Source organism: Miscanthus floridulus, chromosome 9 (assembly GCF_019320115.1).
Source record: "Miscanthus floridulus cultivar M001 chromosome 9, ASM1932011v1, whole genome shotgun sequence".
NCBI lineage: Eukaryota > Viridiplantae > Streptophyta > Magnoliopsida > Poales > Poaceae > Miscanthus > Miscanthus floridulus.
In genome coordinates, this window is record NC_089588.1 from 1,114,440 (window position 1) to 1,124,559 (window position 10,120).

A 10,120-nucleotide genomic window follows, 5' to 3' on the forward strand; every position below is an offset into this window, starting at 1 on the left:
ATTTTATTCAAGCTTTCTCAAATGAAAAAATGGCCTATATAAGGATTGTATATATTGATGATATGAATAAACTTGGTATTCAAAACTTTTCAATTTTAGATAATCTAGGGTTCCGAAAACTAGTTTGTAGGCGTTGAAATTTAAAAATCACAAATTTGAACCGTCCAAACTTTCTCAAATGGAAAGTTGACCAAAACAACAATTGTAGATCTTTTTGAGTTTAACAAACTTGGTATTCAAAACTTTTCAATTTGAAGTCATTTAGAGTCCATAATACTAGAGTCAAAGTGTTGTTTTTTCATTTGACCAAATTTGACTTGGTCAAACTTGCTCAAATGAGACACTAAATAACCTCAGATGAAAAAACTCTGAATACCAAGTTTGATCATCTCAGCAAGATCTACAATTGTTACATAGCTTATTTTCCCATTTGAGAAATTTTTATCAAACACTAGTCACAACTTCTTGAATCTCATATAGACTATCTAAAACTATGTCACACACTTGTGAAAATTGAACTACATTTTGTTCAAGCTTTCTCAAATGAAAAAATAGCCTATATAAGGATTGTAGATATTGATGATATGAACAAACTTGGTATTCAAAACTTTTCAAGTTTAGACAATCTAGGGTTCCGAAAACTAGTTTGTAGGCGTCGAAATTTAAAAATCACAAATTTGAACCGTCTAAACTTTCTCAAATGGAAAGTTGACCAAAACAACAATTGTAGATCTTTTTGAGTTTAACAAACTTGGTATTCAAAACTTTTCAATTCGAAGTCATTTAGAGTCCATAATACTAAAGTCAAAGTGTTGTTTTTTCATTTGACCAAATTTGACTTGGTCAAACTTGCTCAAATGAGACACTAAATGACCTCAGATGAAAAAACTCTGAATACCAAGTTTGATCATCTCAGCAAGATCTACAATTGTTACATAGCCCATTTTCCCATTTGAGAAATTTTTATCAAACACTAGTCACAACTTCTTGAATCTCATATAGACTTTCTAAAACTATGTCACACACTTGTGAAAATTGAACTACATTTTTGGGAACAGATTCACTGCCTTGTCCCTTTCTAAATACTACTTTCACATCCTTGACCATTGCGAGTACATCTTCCCCGGTTCGGTTATGAGGCTTCTTCCGGTGGTCTGGCTTACCTTTAAAATGCTTCCCTTTTTTTCTTACTTGGTGATTCAAAGGAAGGAATCGACGATGGCCAAGGTACACGACCTTTCGACATCTTTTCAAATATATACTGTCAAGGTCATCAAAACAATGTGTGCATGCATTATATCCTTTGTTTGTCTGACCTGAAAGATTACTTAAAGCAGGCCAATCATTGATGGTTACGAACAACATTGCTCGTAGGTCAAAGTGTTCTTGTTTGTACTCATCCCAGACACGTACACCTGGTTTGTTCCATAAAACTAGAAGTTCTTCAACTAATGGCTTTAGATATACATCAATATCGTTGCCAGGTTGCCTCGGACCTTGGATGAGGATCGGCATCATAATGAACTTCCGCTTCATGCATAACCATGGAGGAAGGTTGTAGATACATAGAGTAACTCGCCAAGTGCTATGACTAGTGCTCTGCTGTCCAAAAGGATTCATACCATCTGTACTTAAGGCGAACCTTAAGTTTCTAGCCTCATTTGCAAACTCTGAAAATTCTCTGTCTATCGCTCTCCACTGGGACCCATCAGCTGGGTGTCTCAGCATATTGTCTACCTTACGGTCTTCTTTATACCACCGCAACAACTTTGCGTGGTCTTTATTTCTGAACAAACGTTTTAAGCGTGGTATTATAGGAGCATACCACATAACCTTGGTAGGGATTTTCTTTCTAGGACGTTGTTCACCCTCGACGTCACCGGGATCATCGCGCCTGATCTTATACCACGATGCTTTACATACCGGGCATTCATCCAAATTCTCGTATTCATTGCCATGGTAGAGGATACAGTCATTAGGACATGCATGTATCTTCTGGATTTTTAATCCCAAAGGGCAGACAACCTTTTTTGCTTCGTACGTAGTGGTGGGCAATTCATTTGGCTTCGGAAGCATCTTCTTTATAAGGTTTAATAAATTCCCAAATACCTTATCGGATACACCATTCTTTGCCTTCCACTGTAGCAATTCCAGTGTTGTACCCAGCTTTTTTTGCCCCTCTTCGGCCGTCGGGTATAGCAACTTCCTATGATCCTCAAGCATGCGCTCCAACTTAACTTTCTCTTTTTCACTTTCCCATTCTTGTTGTGCATCACGAATGGCATCGCCAAGAGCATCACCGAGATCATCTTCTACCGCTACCTCTTCTTCATCTTCCCCTATTGTAGTATCATCAAAGGCACCATACTGAGCAATAATGTCATCAATGCCTAAATCTTCTCCTTCACCTTCTTCCATCATGACCCCGCTTTCTCCATGCTTAGTCCAACATATATAGTTTGACATGAAACCTGACTTAAGCAAATGTGAATGAAGACTCATTGAGCTTGAATATTCCTTTAAATTCTTACATAGGGCACATGGACAGCATATGAAACCATCCCGCTTATTTCCCTCGGCCACACCTAAGAAATAGTGCAAGCCCTCTATAAAGTCTTGGGAGCGGCGATCGGCATTGTACATCCAATGGCGTGACATAATCTGTATTACACGACAAATTATGAAAACCTTGAACATAATTAAGTATTTTATTACACAACATAAATGACACACACACGGTTGATTAATTAACTAAGCCTGGCTACAACGTAAGCAATTCCAACTATCACTAAACAAACTAAAACTACAATGCACTTTAGTAACATAATTATTTTGTGATCGTACGCAACTAAAATAGACAAATCATTCTTCTGTTGAATATCAATAAGCTTCTCCTGCTGGCTCACTGCCTCATCAGCAGCAGCCGCTACCTCAAGCGCACCCAAATTCTGCACGTATGTAGCATAATCTTCCTCCCAGTACCAACCATCGCATCCATTGCCCTCCCACTGAAATTAAAGCCAAAAAATATTTAGTCAAAAATATTCAAGAAAAGCAGGTCAATTAGCCATAATTATAAAATGCGTAAGAAACTCACATCGCGATCCGGGCACTTGTAGAAAACACGACCCTTGTTGGGTCCCTGTCTCTTGACTCGGTACTCCATCACAATCTTCTGCTTACACTTGCCGCAGATAATGAGAGGGAGTTCTGGCCTCAGTCGTTTCGCAACCGAACGAGAGGCCGAGGATCCAGTAACAGTTGTCATCTACTTTCTATACTTATTTTTGCAAACTAGTGTAAATTTCATATTTTCAAATATCCATCAAATTATAGCTCAAAAACATGTTTCAATAAATAACCATCCGTACTAGTTGACCTTGCTTATGTGATCATCTCGGCGAGCATTTCTCCACCGGACGGCACCGTACTTGGCCAAGGAAGAGCTCCGATTCTACGAGAAAGGGAACACGGTCTTCCACGACCGTTGCCGCTCTCCCTCGTAGAATCAAAGCTCCTCCTTGACGTCCGTTACCGCTCGGCAGAGAACATGCTTGACGAGCTGAACACGGTCCGCAAGTTCAACTAGTACGGATTTTCTACAATTTTCTAACAATTTTCTAAGTTTTTCATTTCATGGAAAAATTAATTCTAAGATCACGTAAGCCACCGGGGACAAGAATGGCACGTGCTCCAGCGAGGACGAGCGAGGCGTGATTTTGATGAACTAATTTAACTTTTGTTTATCCAAACATATATGCAAATCATCATATGATTTTGAGCTAAAAATGACATATAAAATCATAATAAAGTCCAACATATAAAGTTACACATGCATCTATATCGCAAAATGAGATAAGCTACTGATAAAACATAAGAGGATTAAGTTTGTTACCTCCAAAATCGAAGAGCAACACCAATGGAGGGGGAGAGTGCAAGAACAACAGCAAGCTGAAGAACAGAGGCAGTGAGTTTGAATAATGGAATGGCTCGGGCTCGGGGAGGAAGAATTGAGCAGAATTATAGGCCGGGATAATTAGTCCCAGTTAGGGGTCCAAACCGGGACTAAAGATTAATCTTTATTCCCGGGGCATAACCCAAACCGGGACTAAAAGCTTTAGTCCCGGCTGGTATTACCAACCGGGACTAAAGGTAAACCTTTAGTCCCGGTTGGTAATACCAGCCGGGACTAAAGATACCTGCCCCGCGGACGACCGTTGGGCAGGGACCTTTAGTCCCGGTTGGTATTACCAACCGGGACTAAAGGGTCATTTAGTCCTGGGGGCAAAAAATGCCGAGGCTAATGCTAAATTGGGACATCGTTCTAAAGTATGTTCTCTAGTAGTGTATGTATCTAGGAATAACAAAACGTTTTAGAATCTGAAATTGAAGTAGTAGCTAATGAAAATCAGAATGTAGCCACGGTGAATAGAAAACCATAAGAGTGAAAAAACATGATAGTAAGTAACATAGGAAAATGAGCTATGTATCCATTCCAGAAAGTACATTTAGGGTAGGAGAAGCCTCCCCTCCAGTTTGGTTAAAAAAAGAAAGTACATTTATCTAATATAGAAAAATTCTAAGGTATAGAATTATACATGCAACTGGATTTCCATTAGTAGATTCATAGCCTATTATGTGCTACTTCCACTACACAACGACAGAGCGGCTGGTAGTGCACGAGACGGCGGAGTTGGAAGCCGGAAGGCATGCATATGGACAGGGGAGCTAACGGAAAGCAACACACTTACCTCCGACGCACCCACGCAGGCTATACTGGAGTTTGAGGGGCAAACAGCATGCACTAATTACCATCGAGCTTCTCTCCAAGAGTATCCCATATCTTTTTACCATCCATGTTTTTTTAGAAAAAAAAAGAAAAACGCATCTCCAATAGTATCTCATATCCATTCCTCATTTATTGGCAATTGGCAAATAGCCCGGTAGCGTGCGTAAAAATACGTGCAGCCTTTGTCGCGCGCATCGCTCTTCCCTGCGCCGTCTTCTAAAGGTGAAAGGGTGTGGGAAAGAATAGAGAGTAGGAAAGGGTTCCTGGTATAAATGTACGAGAGAGAAAGAATATATAAAAGTGGTTACCATAATTTAGAAACAATATAGGATTTGTGATATAAAATTATCTTCTATTTTAAGAGTGGATTATTGGAAACTCTTGGAGATGACCTTCTTTTTTTTTCCTTCCAATATATTTTTAGGAGTTGCAAAACTACATGTTTTTAGAGGAAAAAATATGATACTCTTGAAGATGCTAGTTGCTAAACATGAGGTTATATTGCAGACCAAACAGAAAGTTGGGGGTGCCTGCCCACCTCCAGCCCCCCTTCCCTCCGCCACTGGCTCTACCACCTTGGGTTCCTCTTCAAGGTGCTCACAGGCGGCGCGCGGCTGCCGGACACCAAGGAGGAGTTCCTGGCGTGGCTGAGAACCTACCTCGGCGACAGGGTGTTCGATGGGAGGTACGTGGCGCATGGCGGCGCGGCTGCCCGGGGACAATGTGAGCTTGAAGGGCCCTCTCACGCACATGGCGTCGCTGCTCAGTGCACCCGCAGAGACGGCGGCGACGAAGGAGCCATGGCAGGCCGGGGAGCGGAGCCTTGTCGCGTGCAAGGTGTTCATGCGCTCTTCTTTGCATGGGACGACACCATAGACATGCATGCTGGCTGTATCCACGGCCTGCACTCACAGACGTCGTCTAGCTGATTGTGTTGTACAGTGTATTCTTTCTATGCCAAGATCATGTTGTACAATAGGATTTGACAATTGTACTTTGTATCTAACTGTATACAGGACAGTATTTATAAAAATTAGCACGAATGATGTGCAACTGATTTTGTCAAATGTTGTAGTGTGCGGTGTGCCGCAGTGCCTCGCCATATGGCGGGAATCAATATGCATATACATAAACATTAGATTTTGGTATTCGCTATTATACATCTTATAAAGAAATAATGTTTTACAACCGGTTTGGAAGAGTATGCACAAAAGTGGTCTCCACTCTCGGTTTGGAACAGAGCATATATAAAACTCATACATCATATTGTATGAAAAAAGTAATAAATCATAGTTCCGAAGCCCTCCTTTAAAACCTGATTTGTACACACAAGTGGTCTTCACTCTTTCTTTGGAACAAACAAGTGTGAAACTAAAGCTTCGTTACCGGTTTATATGTTAACTAAAGCTTCTGATCGAACCATGACTCCTGGACGGCAAAGCGCTTGTCCAGCTTGAGCTCCATGTCGCCGAATCGCTTCAACAACTCGTTGAGGATGAGTTTGATGTCGGGGTTCATGGTGCCATGATGGCGTTGCAGATGGGTAAGTGATCGTGAGGCGCAGGTAGCTCTAGATCGAGCCAAGCCTTTGCCGTGGGGAGAGATGATGCGAATCGAATCACAACTGAGAGATAAGGCTTTGTTTGCAATTCCAACCCAAATCTGGTGCCAAATCGACCCGGGAGGAAGGTATTGGGGAATCAGTGTCTCTGATACCAATTGATAGCAACTCCTTGCAATGAAATTGGGAATTGGTAGCAGAACGGAAAAGGAGAAGAAAGACATGTTCGAGGATGACCAAGGCTGTTCCTCATAGATAAGTATTTGATTTTTGATGTGTTCTCCTCTCTCTCTCAGTACTTATATTATTATAGGAGCATGATCCGCTCAGACGCTTGCTTGCAAGCACGTTGTGGGCGAGCAGTGGTGGATTAAGGATTTCATCAAGAATAGGGCCTCTATCTAGAGGTAACATCTACCATAGTACCCTACCCAGCAAGGTTCCTTTAATATCACACACATAAATAACTAACAAAGATAAATTTTCTAATTAGTATCCTGATTAGACTAAAATTGCTAAGAACATATAGTTTATAATTTTAGTCTTTAATCTAATTAAGTACAAATGAATTAAGAAAGAGTGGATCATAATTCATACCAAACTGGAAGACCAGACCATAGAAGGAGAAGGGACCAAGGGGCTGATCCGGTGGACGTCCACAGGTCATAGCCGCTTGCTGACCACCGATGTGAAGCTATGATGTTGTGGTTGCCCTGCAGCCTAGGGCTAGCGGGTTGGGACGACCTGGTTAGCTGGAGCCCTAGGCGTGGTTGCGTGGGCGATGGCAGAGGAAGACCAACAGATGACAGATGGTGTGCGACCTCAGGCCTCGGCAAGCGGCAGTGGAGTCAACGGCGGCTAATGGACGAGAGTCAAACAGTCCGGTTGACACCCCCCCCCCCCCCCGACTGATTTTCCTAGTCGGTCGGGGTCTCGGGGGCTACACCCGTCGGGTGAGCTCGAGCGCATCCTCTGGCATACAAGGGATGGCTCGATGGGCCATAAATGGTCCACTCCTTAGTAAATCCCCGGTGTCAAGGGAGCAAGCTAAGGGAGGCTAAGTCCCCATTCAGGCTGCCTTGGCCCGGGGGCTCGGCCAAGGCATAGGGGTCCCCAACCTAGGAAGTCACAGCCGAGAAAGGGATCCCACAGTCGCCCCAATCTTGGCTCGAGCCGAGTGCGCACCCTGGGCAACACTAGGATAGGCTGAAGAGTTTGCCAGGCATACAAAGCATGATAGGCTTTCAGAATGTATTACAGGTTGTCAGGAACGTCTGTTTCCCATCCACCACTACGAGGTGGTGTCGGCCACTCCAAGGGAGAGCGTCACGTCTAGGGCATGATGCATTAGGGCAAGGATCTTCGCGTGGTTGCGAAGTGGAGGACTTTAGGGCCGGATGCTAGTTCCCCTCTGAGCCTCAGAACAGGGAAGAAAGCCCCTGAGAAGGCACAAACATGGAAGGTGCGACGACAACAGAAAGCACCTAGCACCCCACGCCTAACGCGCAGACGCTGTCAAGGAGCAGTTGTCGCCCCCAGCTATAAGACCAAGGAGCCACCTACATCACTATGGAGATAGAAGGCTAGGGCAAGAAACCCTAGGAAAACCCTAGAAACCATCACGACATGTACTCCTATGGCCCTCCGATATATAAGGTTGGGCATGGGCTCCTATAGAAGGGATTGAGCCCAACCATAGTGACAAGGATCAATTGGATCCCTACAGATCAAATCCTACACTAGTGTAGCACATTGCTTTCCCCCTACTTCTCTCCCTCAATCTCCATTGTAAGAACTTGAATGAGCATTAACACGAAGAACACCGTTCGAGGAGGAAGCTCTCTGTTGGCAACCTGACACTAGTAGAGAACAGACCTTTGATCCTCGACCAAAATGGGCTCTAGTCCCGGAATTTTTTGCCCCCGGGACTAGAAATACCTTTAGTCCCGGTTGGAGGCTCCAACCGGGACTAAAGGTCCCTGCCCAACGGCTACTGCGCCAGACAGAGGTGGCAGGGACCTTTAGTCCCGGTTGGAGCCACCAACCGGGACTAAAGGTATACTTTTACTCCCGGTTGGTGGCTCCAACCGGGAGTAAAGGTCTACTCCCGGGCCGTGGCTGCGCCCGGGGTTGGAAAGTTACCTTTAGTCCCGGTTGGATCCATCAACCGGGACTAAATGTTCTCCCTTTATAAATCGGTCGTCTCCTCCTTCCTCCCGGCCCCGAGCCTGAGCTCAGCACATTTTGAAGCTCACTGCAGTAGTGTTCTTGCTTCCTCCCTCCCTCCATTGTTCCTCCATCCATTCTTCGATTCCTCCGTCGATTTCTTCGATTCCTCCGTCGATTCTTCAGTTGTAAAGGTTACCAATCTCATACTCTCATTTTTTACCATTATCTTATGCCGTTTTGTTCACTATATATATTTATGGTTCTTTATTGTGGTTTTTTTCATTTGTAAGCAATTTGAGCTCAAAATCACTTCAAGCTTGTATATTTACATGAAAGAAGGTTAAAGTATATATAAATATAAAGTTAGAAAATAGTTAGAAAATTATAGCAAATCCTTACTAGTTGAACTTGCGGACCGTGTTCAGGTCGGCGAGGATGTTCTCTACCGAGCGGTAACGGACGCCAAGGAGGAGCTTTGATTCTACGAGGGAGAGCGACAACGGTCGTGGAAGACCGTGTTCCCTTCCTCGTAGAATCGGAGCTCTTCCTTGACCAAGTACGGTGTCGTTCGGTGGAGAAATGCTCGCCGAGCTGATCATGTAAGCAAGGTCAACTAGTACGGATGGTTATTTATTCACATATCCCGATATCGTCGCAGTAGTCTGTCAATCACCGTACCTAAACGTAGTATATATAAATATAAAGTTAGAAAATAGTTAGAAAATTATAGCAAATCCTTACTAGTTGAACTTGCGGACCGTGTTCAGGTCGGCGAGGATGTTCTCTGCCGAGCGGTAACGGACGTCAAGGAGGAGCTTTGATTCTACGAGGGAGAGCGACAACGGTCGTGGAAGACCGTGTTCCCTTCCTCGTAGAATCGGAGCTCTTCCTTGACCAAGTACGGTGCCGTCCGGTGGAGACATGCTCGCCGAGCTGATCACGTAAGCAAGGTCAACTAGTACGGATGGTTATTTATTCACATGTCCCGATATCGTCGCAGTAGTCTGTCAATCACCGTACCTAAACGTAGTAGTCTGTTATGTGTGTACATTCCCATTCTTTTGTTAATTTGCGGAAATATCATATGAATTACTTACCTGCCGCAGTAAAAGACGAGAACACAATGACCATTAAAAATATCATTGTTTAGAGATCTAGATAATTTTATAGTTTGTTAATTTTATTTGTTTATAAAAGGAGAAATTTATAGTGTATTAAAAAATGAGTATAGAGAGTAGATGGCAACTGCTTCCGGGTCCTCGGCCTCTCATGGGTTTCCAAAGCGACTTAGGCCGGGCCTTCCTCTCATTCCATGCGGCAAGTGTCGTGATGAGACGAAGATTGTGATGGAGTACCGAGTGAAGAAGGAGGGTCCCAACAAGGATCGTATCTTCTACAAGTGTCCGGATCGCAATGTGAGTTATTTTATCGTATTTAATGATTATGGTTAGTTTATACCTATTTTCATGATGGTTGTGATTAAAGTTCTAATTTTTTGTTTTAATTTCAGTGGGATGGCAGTGGACGATGTTCAGGCTTCTACTGGGAGGAAGAGTATGTTGAACTCGTGCAAAAATATCTTGCACAACAGGCAGATACGG